This window comes from Pteropus alecto, unplaced genomic scaffold (assembly GCF_000325575.1).
Source record: "Pteropus alecto unplaced genomic scaffold, ASM32557v1 scaffold76, whole genome shotgun sequence".
Lineage (NCBI taxonomy): Eukaryota > Metazoa > Chordata > Mammalia > Chiroptera > Pteropodidae > Pteropus > Pteropus alecto.
Genome location: NW_006443138.1, coordinates 7,054,497 through 7,064,841, shown reverse-complemented (window position 1 = coordinate 7,064,841; position 10,345 = coordinate 7,054,497). Strand labels below are relative to the sequence as shown.

General features: G+C 37.8%; 1 long non-coding RNA gene across 1 annotated transcript in view; it reads right to left on the bottom strand.

Annotated features, from left to right (window-relative positions):
* The window catches only part of LOC112472250, a 16,313-nt gene extending 9,747 nt beyond the window's left edge, over positions 1-6,566 (bottom strand). Inside the window, exons 1-2 of the long non-coding RNA XR_003043586.1 lie at positions 6,424-6,566; positions 1,336-1,490 (exon numbers count right to left, since the gene is read on the bottom strand). This is a non-coding gene — a long non-coding RNA (uncharacterized LOC112472250). The remainder of the gene's footprint in view (positions 1-1,335; positions 1,491-6,423) is intronic.
* Positions 6,567-10,345: the final 3,779 nt, after the last annotated feature.

Below are 10,345 nucleotides of genomic sequence, written 5' to 3'. Positions count from 1 at the left end.
AAAATCAGAATCATAAAAGAAAAGATAAATAAACTTTTCAAATTTAAGAAGTGAAACTTTTACTCAACGAAAGACATCATAAATAAGAGATAAGACAATCCACGAATTTCTCTTTTCAGTGAAAGAAGACATTATAAAAGCATATATTATACCACTGGATGTAGACAAAGGATAGGCATCCTCTTTGCATTACTAAACTTTTTCCTTCTTTTCTTCTTTCCTAAAACTCTGTTTTGATTAACATGTTATCTGACTATATCACTCAGTTCGTTCCTTGTTATACCCATGCTCCTATCCTGAGACTTGTCTTTCCTTAAAGATTTTAGCTGGTACTTCACTGTCAGTCCAATACTAATCTTGTCATAATTCTTGGTAATTTCAATATCCACTTACTGATATGGTCCTTCCAATAAAGTTTGGCCTCCTCTTCTCTACTACTGTTGTTTTCCATCTTAGCCACTCACTAAAATGATTATATCTCTAGAAATGCACTGTCCAATAAGGTAGCAACTAGTTTCATGTTGCTTTTAATTCAAAATTTATTAAAATTAAACACAATTTATATTTCATTTCCTTAGTCATCCCATTTCCTGTGATCAGTACCCCTGATGTTACTGTATTAGATGGTGGATAGAGAACATTTCAATCATTACAGAAAGTTCTCTTGGATGGAGCTGCTCTAGATCTTATCATTATCCATAACTGCAACTCCTCCACAATCTCAATGTTCAGGATCACACTCTGACCGAGATTTTCTAATTTTTAAGCTTATTTCTTATTCCAATAGTTTGTCAAATTTACCTGGATCATCTATTGATTCTTCTATCATTTTATTGTTCCCATCCTGTGTCATGCTCTACTTCTATTATTGTCTAACTTAAATTCCATAATTAACTATTATCAACTTCCTCTTGCAGACATCTTAAACTGCTTTGTCCCTCTTGCTCTCTTTTTTAACTTGACAAATTCTGGTTAAGTATAACTTTCTGTTTGTTACCCTGATAAATCCAGTTCTCCACTCAACACTGCACCCACACCACTGCAGCTGACTGTGGTAGGAGAAGAAAAATCACACAACCATCACTGTCCTCAAGTAAGCCTTTAATGCTACCTATCAAGCATTGTTCCCCAGTGCATTCAGTCTCCCATTCTAGACTATTCATATTTTCTTCTAAGTTTCAAACCTCTGACAACTTCTCTCTATCCTCACACTCAGTTGATGAGTTGCATATTATTTTGCTGAAAAATAGAAGAAATCATAAAAGAATTTTCATATGCTAACACTATCATATCTACTCACCTACGGTGCTATGTCCATATGCTCTGCTTTCTCACCTGTTAGTATGAATGAGTCCATACTCCTCGTGAAAACCAGCCTTCCACTGTGCACTTCATCCCGTTCCTTCTAGCCTATTCAGGGACATCCGTATACAGCAATTCTCTGCTTTCTCTCTGGCATCACCAGTTTTTCCTTCTCCACTGGATCTTTTCTATCATCACAAAACCACAGTTTTATTTCTTCTCTCTTAATAAAAATACTATTGACCTCACTGTTTCTTCCAGTTACTCCTCCATTTACTTCCTTCCCCTTTTAGCAAAAGTCCTTAAAAGAGCAGACTGCCTATGCCCACTGTCTTTAACTTTTCTCCTCCCACTCTCTTGACTCCACATTGATCAAGTTTTTGCCCCACACCATTCATCGATTTTCTTGTCAAGTTCACCAAAGATTTCCACATGGCTAAATTGAATGATCAATATCGGTCCTCATCTTGCTTGACCTATTAGCAACATGTGACTCAGTTGTTTCCTCTGTTCTTGAGACACTTTTCTTTCTTTTTTTTTTTTTTCCATTTTTTATTATGGTGATATTGGTTAGTGAAATCCAGTAAGTTTCAAGTGTAAAATTGAACAGTACATCATATACATATTGTATTGTATGTTCACCCCTCATAGTTAGATTTCTTTATATCACCACATATTTGACCCCTTTTACCTCATCTACCTCCCTTCCCCCCGCCACCCTCTAGCAACCACTAGTCTATTGTCTATGGCCACGAGTCTCTGTTTGTCCTGTTTGTTTGTTGTTTTTAGGTTTATATCCCACATATAAGTGCTATAATGTGGTTTTCAACTTTTTCTGTCTTATTTTGCTTGGCATGATAATCTCAACGTCTACCCATGTTATCACAAATGGCAGTATTTCATCTCTTCTTATAGCTGAGTAATATTCCATTGATTTCCAACCTGTTTTCTCCTTACCTTACTATCTGATTTTTCTCAGTCTTCTTTGTTTGTTTTTCCTTATCTCCCTGACCTCTGAACACTAGAACATCTCAATCTTTTGATTTCTTCTCTTCGATGTCTATACTCACTTTGTGGCAGATTGAATGATAGTTTACAACTATTTGCTCCCTCCCTCTGTGAAGACCATACATCCACACCCTTTGGATTTGTCTTGAAAAGCCTCTTCTATGCACAATATATATCCTTGTCTCGTTGCAGGGCTGGGCTATGTGACTTTCTTTGGCGAATAGAATGGAATGAAAGCATGTGGTTTAAGCCACATGTAAGGAAATGCTTTAAATTGGATTATATTGTTTAGTTTGGCCACTCTTGCTTCTGTCCTCTGCCATGAGTATGGCATGTGGCAGACAGTGGCTGTTTCTTCAGCCTAGGCCCAAAATTAGAAGATATTTGAATGAGACACATAGTTGGCCCACCGCCTAGAGCAGAGCTGTAATCAACCTGTTGCTCATATGTAACGAGAGCAAGAAATAAATGTTGGTTGCGGTAATCCACTGAGATTTGGGTCTCATTCATTACATCAATAATGTTGACTAATAAAACTCCCTTTAAATTCTCCTGAATACCAGGTTTGTATATCCAGTTGCCAACTGGGTACCTCCACTTGAATGTCTAAAAGGTAACGCAAACCAAAAAGTCCAAAAATGATTTCCTGAATTTCTCTACCAAATCTGGTCTTAAAGTTTTTCCATTATTAACTAATAGAAACTCTAACCTTCTAGGATAAACACCCCTTCAGTCATCCCTGATTTCTCACTTTTGCTTATATTCCTTGCCCAATTTATCAATAAATCTTATTAGTTCTACTTCTAGTATAAATCTAGATTTAAAAACTTCTCATCACTCTCACTGGTGCCACCTCGGCCTGAGCCATTATTATTTTTGTCTATTTACTGTTATAGCCATACCAATAAGTTGGTTACCTTTGTTTTCTCCACCCACAGTCTCAGCTCCTATGTGTTACTAGAGATAGTTCTTCTAGAGTAGAAAAACACAGATTAATCAGTAACTAACCAACAAATGCCACCTGACCTCAGCTAAGCCATAGTTACTCACGGGTTATCTTTTAATTTTATCTAATCACTTTTTACCACTTCAGTATGTCCTTAGTACGAGCCACCATTATCTTTCACCTGGATTATTTTGAAAGCCCCTCAGTTTACTTTTACCCTTGTCCCCTAGAGTGGGCCTTTTAAAATAGTAAGTCAGATTGTGTCACTTCTTTGCTCAAAATTTTCCATTCCTCAAATGGCTTCCCACCTCACCCAGAGTAAAAGTCCTTATAATGGTCTACAACAGCCTTTACATTCAGACATCTTCCCCACCTTGCTGCCAAATTTCATCTCTTATGACTCATTTTTCTGATTCAGCTTTGGCCACACTGGCCTCCTTGTTGTTCCTTGAATATGCCATTTATGCTCCAACTGCAGGGCCTTTGCATTTGTTGTTTTCTCTATCTGAGATGTTCTTCCACCAAATATTTCTATGATCTGTTTCCTTAACTCCTTCAGGGTTTTATTCAAATGTCACTTTCTCAGTGATGTCTTCCTTGACTGCCTATTTTAAATTGTAACCCTTCCCCAGAAGTCCTTTATTTCTTTATTTCTTTCTACAGACACTCCCCGACATACAATCATTTGATTTAAGATTTTTCAACTTAATGAGGGTGCAGAAACAATACACATGCAATAGATACTGTACTTCAAATTTTCAATTTTGATCTTTTCCCAAGTTAGTGATGTATGGTAGGATATTCTCTCATTATGCTGGGCAGTAGCAGCAAGATGATTTTGCCTTACTATAGGCTAATGTAAGTTTTCTGAGCGTGTTTAAGGTAGACTAAATTAAGCTATGATGTTCAGTAGGTTAAGTGTATTAAATGAATTTTTTACTTATGCTATTTTTAGTTTGCAATGGGTTTATTGGGATGTAACTCTATTGAGTCAAGGAGAACCTGTAGAGCATTTATAACAGAGTATGTAAAATTTAATATACTGCAACCTTTGCTTATTTACTGTGTTCATTATTTCTCTCCGTATACTGAAATTTAAGCTTCATGAAGCATAAGTTTTTGGGGTCTGTCTTGTTCACTACTGTATTCTTCTAGCATAGTAAATGCTCAATAAGTATATGTTAAAACTAACAATGTGTGATATTCCGAATATATAAAGTATTCCTATATGTCAAAGGAGACAAAAACAACCAACTGAAAGATTAGCATACAAATGACTTCACAGAAGACACACAGAATCAATAAACCTAAGAAGAGGGACTCAACCTCCCTAGTAATTAGTGTATTAAACAGAATGAGATATCTTTTCATAAGTATCAGATAGGCAGAAATTGTAAAAGTTTGACAATACCAAACATTAGCAAGGATGTAGAGCATCAAGAACTCTCATACAACTCTGTAACGACTTTGGAGATTTGAAATATCTAGTAAATACTAGAAACACACATACCCGTCACCCAGCAATTCCAGTCCTAGAAATAAGTGCTAATCCAAAAAGTAATTGCTAACATGTCTTTTTACAAGAGACACGTAAGAGAATGTCTATGTCAGCATTATTAATGATAGCCCCAAACTAGAAACTCAAATGTCCATTAATAGAATAAATACATAAACTTGGTACATTCATACAATGGAATATTTTACAGCAATGAAAATGAGTAAATTATAGTGAAACAAAACATGAAAACTACCTGAAATTACCTAAAAGCCAAAGGGCAAGGGAGTCTGGCAGATGTAGTTCCCTGCGATACAGCACAGAGAAGGGAAAGGGTGGGAGATGCTTCCAAGAGCAAATAGGAAATTGATAGGCACACGTGGTAAGTTGGGTTTGAGTGCAGCCTCTTTTTGCTGGTGAGGTGGAAGGGCCTGTGGTCCAGTCAACCCATTTCCAGACAACACATAATGAGTCCCTGAAATTATTTTTGGATAATCTTGTTTGTCATTTTACAGTATATTTCCCTGTCCACTATTTACCCCATCTATTCGCCCGTTTCATTTATCAGGTAGTGTGTTGGGTGCTATAGAAGACAGAAGAAAGTGTAGGATGTAAACTCTGTCCCCTGAGAGCTTGGAATCTACTTTCAATGACAATTCTTAATGATGACGAAGTGCCACTTTCATTTGCTCGTTTAAATAAATAATATCATAAAATAGTATACTAAATATCTGGAAACTCACGCCAGAAGGGGATTGCTTCTGACTAAGGCAAACAGATTCTCAGAGAAAGAATTTCAGCTATATCTTAGAAGATGGCTAAGGTTTCTGTGGACACACATGGGGAAAAGCTCATGAATAATAACTTGTGATAGTAAAAGCATAAGGGAGTTTTAGAAAAAGTATCCAGTAGAGGTGGACTAAAACACAGGAGAAATGCAGGGAAGAATAGAATGAGAAGGGGAAGTAGGAAGGTTGAGACTATATTGAAGAATCTTGAAAGGGATGCTAAGGAGTCTTAACTTCAATAAATAGGTTTTGATTTGAGAATAATTTGGTCAAAAATGTTATGAAGAAATAAACTGGTAGTGGTAATCTATATTAGCTTGGAAAAAGATGTCAGGAGGCATATCTATTTAAAAAGAAAAAGAGATTATGTTAACAACTTTATATGCATCGTTTTATTTAGTTCTTACAATAACTCTATGAGGTAGGTCTTATTATCCTAATGTTTTAGAATAGAAAACTAGAGTTCGGAGAAAGTTCATTTCATAAAGTCATACATGAAAAAATGCTAGATCCACCCCTCAAATTCAGGCCTCTTTCACTCCAAAGACTGTACTTTAACTCTCTGATATATTGCCTCTGTTATAATACTGTCAAATAGAGTCTATCTAAGGAGATGGTGGGCAGCCCTACCCAACAATTTGATTTCAGTCTCATGACAGACTCTAAGCCAGAAGTACCCAGATAATCCACTTCCAGATTCTTGACCCACAAATACTGTGAAGTAATATTTGTTGTTTGTGAGATAATGTTTGTTTTTTTCCAGCCATTAAGTTTTAGATTAATGTGGTATACAGCAATTACAGCAATGAATAACTAATACAAAAATGGTAGTCCTGGTAGAGATTATCAGAATCACCTAGGGGAGTTTTTAAAATTATTAATACCTGCATTCTGGTATGCTGGTATATCTTAATGTCACCCTAATCCTTCACACAGGGACGTGGGAGAATATCCTATCACTCAGATGGGTCTGCGGAGCAAGTAGATTGGCAAAGGTCTTTATTTCTTCTTTCTCCCAACAGTCTAAAAAACGAGAACTGAAAAAAGACACATCAATAAGTACAATAACATGTAAAATGAGGCAACAGTAGATGAGAGAGGTCAACAAAATCTTAAGAGATGGACAGCACATGGAGGAGTAATAACTGTGGGGTTTCGCCTTCTCCAATATGTAATGTGCCCGCAGAGGAGGAAGTCTAGGGGCATTCTTTTAAAAAAATATTTTTTTTAATTTTCCATTATAGTTGTCATACAATATTATAATAGTTTCAGGTGTACAACATAGCGATTAGACATCTATATAACTTATGAAGCAATCACCCAATAAATCTAGTACCCCTCTGACACCATATATAGTTATTACAATATTGTTGACTATATTCCTTATGCTATACTTTATATCCCCTTGACTATTTTGTAACTACCAATTTGTACTTCTTAATCCCCTCCCCTCTTTCACTAACCTCCCAGCCCCACTCCCATCTGGCAACCCTCAAAATGTTCTCCCTATCTATGAGTTTGTTTCTGGGTTTTTTGTTTATTTTGTACCTTAGATTCCTCATGTAAATAAAATCATGTGGCATTTGTCTTCCTTTGTCTGACTTACTCCACCCACCACGATACCCTCTATGTCCATTTATGTCATTGCAGATGGCAAGATTTTATTTATTTATTTATATTTATTTATTATGGCTGAGTAATATTTCACTGTATATATGTACTACCTCTTCTTTATCCATTCCTCCATTGATGGACACCCAGGTTGCCTCCATATTTTGACTATTGTAAATAATGCTACAATGAACATATAGATGCACATGTTCCTTCAAAGCAGTATTTTGAGTTTTTTTCAGATAAATACCCAGAAGTGGGATTACTGAGTCCTTCATTATTTCTTGTTATAGCCTATGTTTTAAAGTCTATTTTGTCTAGTATAAGTTGCTACCTCAGATTCTTTTTTCATTTCTATTTTCACAATACCTCTTTTCCCATACTTTTACTTTCAGTCTGTATGTGTCTTTTGACCTGAAGCGAGTCTCTTGTAGGCAGTATATGGAAAGGTCCTGTTTTCTTATCCATTCATCCACCCTATCTTTTGACTGGAGCACTTAATCCTTTTTCATTTGAAGTAGTTGTTGATATGTAGTTATTGCCATTTTATTATTCATATTTTTTATATATATTTTTTTCTTCTTCTTAAAGAAGTCCCTCCAACATTTTCTGTTACACTGGCTTGCTGGAGATGAACTCCTTTATCTTTTTCTTGTCTGGGAAGCTCTTTATCTGTTCTTTGATTCTAAATGATAGCTTTGCTGAGTAGAGTAATCCTTACTTTTCAACACTTTGAATATTCCTGCCAATCCCTTTTGGCCCTCAAAGTTTCTGTTGAGAAATCAGCTGATAGTCTTGTGAGAGGTCCCTTGCAGGTAACTAACTGCTTTTCTCTTGCTGCTTTTAAGATTCTCTCTTTGTCTTTAACCTTTGGCCTTTTGATTATGATGTCTGGCATAGGCCTCTTTGGGTTCATCTTGTTTGGGACTCTCTGAGGGAAGTTTTCAATTTCTTACTCTCTATCTTCTTCTTCTAGTACCTCTATGATATGAATGTTGTTACCCTTGTTGTTATCCCAGAGGCTCCTTAAACTATCCTCATTTTCTTGAATTATTTTTCTTGTTGCTGTTCTGATTGGGTGTTTTCTGCTACCATCTCCTCTAAATCATTGATTCGATCTTCTGTTTCATTTAATCTGTTGATTCCCTCTAATGTATTTTTCATTTCAGTTATTGTATTCTTCATTTCTAACTGGTTATTTTTGTGTGTTTTCTATCTTTTTGTTAAAGTTCTTACTAGTTCATCTATTCTTCTTTAAGTTCACTGAGCATCCTTATAATAAACGTTTTGAATGCCGAATCTAGTAGATTGCCTGACTCCATTTTGTTTAGTTCTCTTTCTGGAGCTTTGATCTATTCTTTTATTTGGGACGTGTTTCTTTGTTTCCTCATTTTGGCTGCCTTCCTGTGTATTAGGCTTCTAAGTCTCCCAGTCTTAGTAGAGTGATTTTATGTAGTTGATGTCCTGTGGGGTCCAGTCATGCAGGCTTCCCTGGTCACCTAAGCTGCGTGCCCAAGGTGTATCCCTTGTATGGGTTGTATGTGCCCTCCTGTTGTTGTTGAGCTGTGTTTGCTGTTTGCTCATCAGTGGAAGGAATGACCCTCAGGCTGATTGATTCTGAGGACTGGCTGGTGAAGGGCTGACCTTACAGAGCAGGATTCACTTTAGCAGGGCTCTGGTGCCTACCCAGTCTGCCCTTTGGGTGTGTCCCTCTTAGATGCAGCCCTGGGCAGTGCTCCAGCTCTGGCCACCGGGCTTGCTGGCCCAAGGGCCTCCTGGGAGGGGCCCAGCCACAGGCCAATTTCAGCCACAGCCTCTGCACTGCCCAGGGCCATCTGGCAAGAGTCTCCAGGCAATCCGCAGATGGCTGCCACCTGTGCTGGGTTTAGAGATGCCTCCAGAGGCCAATCTGGGAACCAAGACTGGCTGCTGCTTGTGCCAGGCTTGAGGCTGCTCAGCAAGAGGTATGGGACATGCCAAAGCCAGATGCTATTTTGTGAACCTTTAAGAGATTTTAAGAAAGTCAGCACCATGAGCCAAGACAGGCCAGGTGTATGGAAAAGAACCACTGGAGGCAGCTTGAGCGGGTCCACAAGTTGGGAGGAGTGGGGTTAGGAGAAGCATTTTGATTCCTGCCACAGAACCCTAGATGTTCTGAAAATGCTGGTGGGTAAATTCTGTAGGGATGCAATCCTGAAGAGAGGTGTTGCCCAGATGAAATTAGATAACATACATTTATAGTGAATCCAATCTGCATGATTTTATGATTTCCTTCAGGGATGCTCAAAGACCTGTAAATGGAAGAAAACCAGAGAACGCAAAATTTTCCCTAAAGTGGAGGAAGAAAAGATGACAATCTCACAAATCGAATGGGTGACTGTGGGTGTTTCTAGATTTTTGGTAAGTCCATACATAACTGGCCACTCAAAGGAAGACCCCTGTGTAATATAAGACATTGAGTGTTGCCTACAACTGAAAGAGCATTAATAGACCAGAACAAGGCTAAAAAGGATAGGAAGTCATGTTTGTTGTGAAGGATGGTTTAATGGGAGTGAAAATGTGGGACAAGTACAGGGAATAATAAGTCATAGCCAAGACAGGAAGCACAGAGGGAGAAAATTTGGAGAATGTAAAATTCTAAATGGTATTGAGGTCCCAGATATGGCCATACAGATATGTAACTGAAGCAGAAACTAGTTGGCCAATTTATTAGATAAAAATAAACATGGATATAGCAGACAGTTTCAAAGATAGCCCATTCACATCCTTGTATGATCCGCTCCCCCTGAGCATAGACTAGACCTAGTTACTTACTTTTAACAAATAAAATAAGGCAGAAATGATGGACTGTCACTTCTGATATTCTGTTATCAAAAGATTAGCTTCTGTTTGCTTGCGCTCTCTTGTTTTTTCATTTGTTTACTCTGTGAAGCCGGCTGCCATGTTGTGAGCTGTCCAAAGGAGAAATCAATCAGGTAAGGATTAAGGGAGGCTTCTCCCCAGCAGCCAGTGAGAACGTGAGGCCCGCAGTCCAACAGCCCAGAAGGACATGAGGCCTGTCGACAACCACATGAGTGAGTTTGGAGTGGCTCCTCCCCAATTGAGCCATAGATGTTTGCAGCCCCAGTTGACACCTTGATTACAGCCTTGTGAGAGACCCTGAGTCAGAGGATCTAGGTAAATCTTGCCCAGATT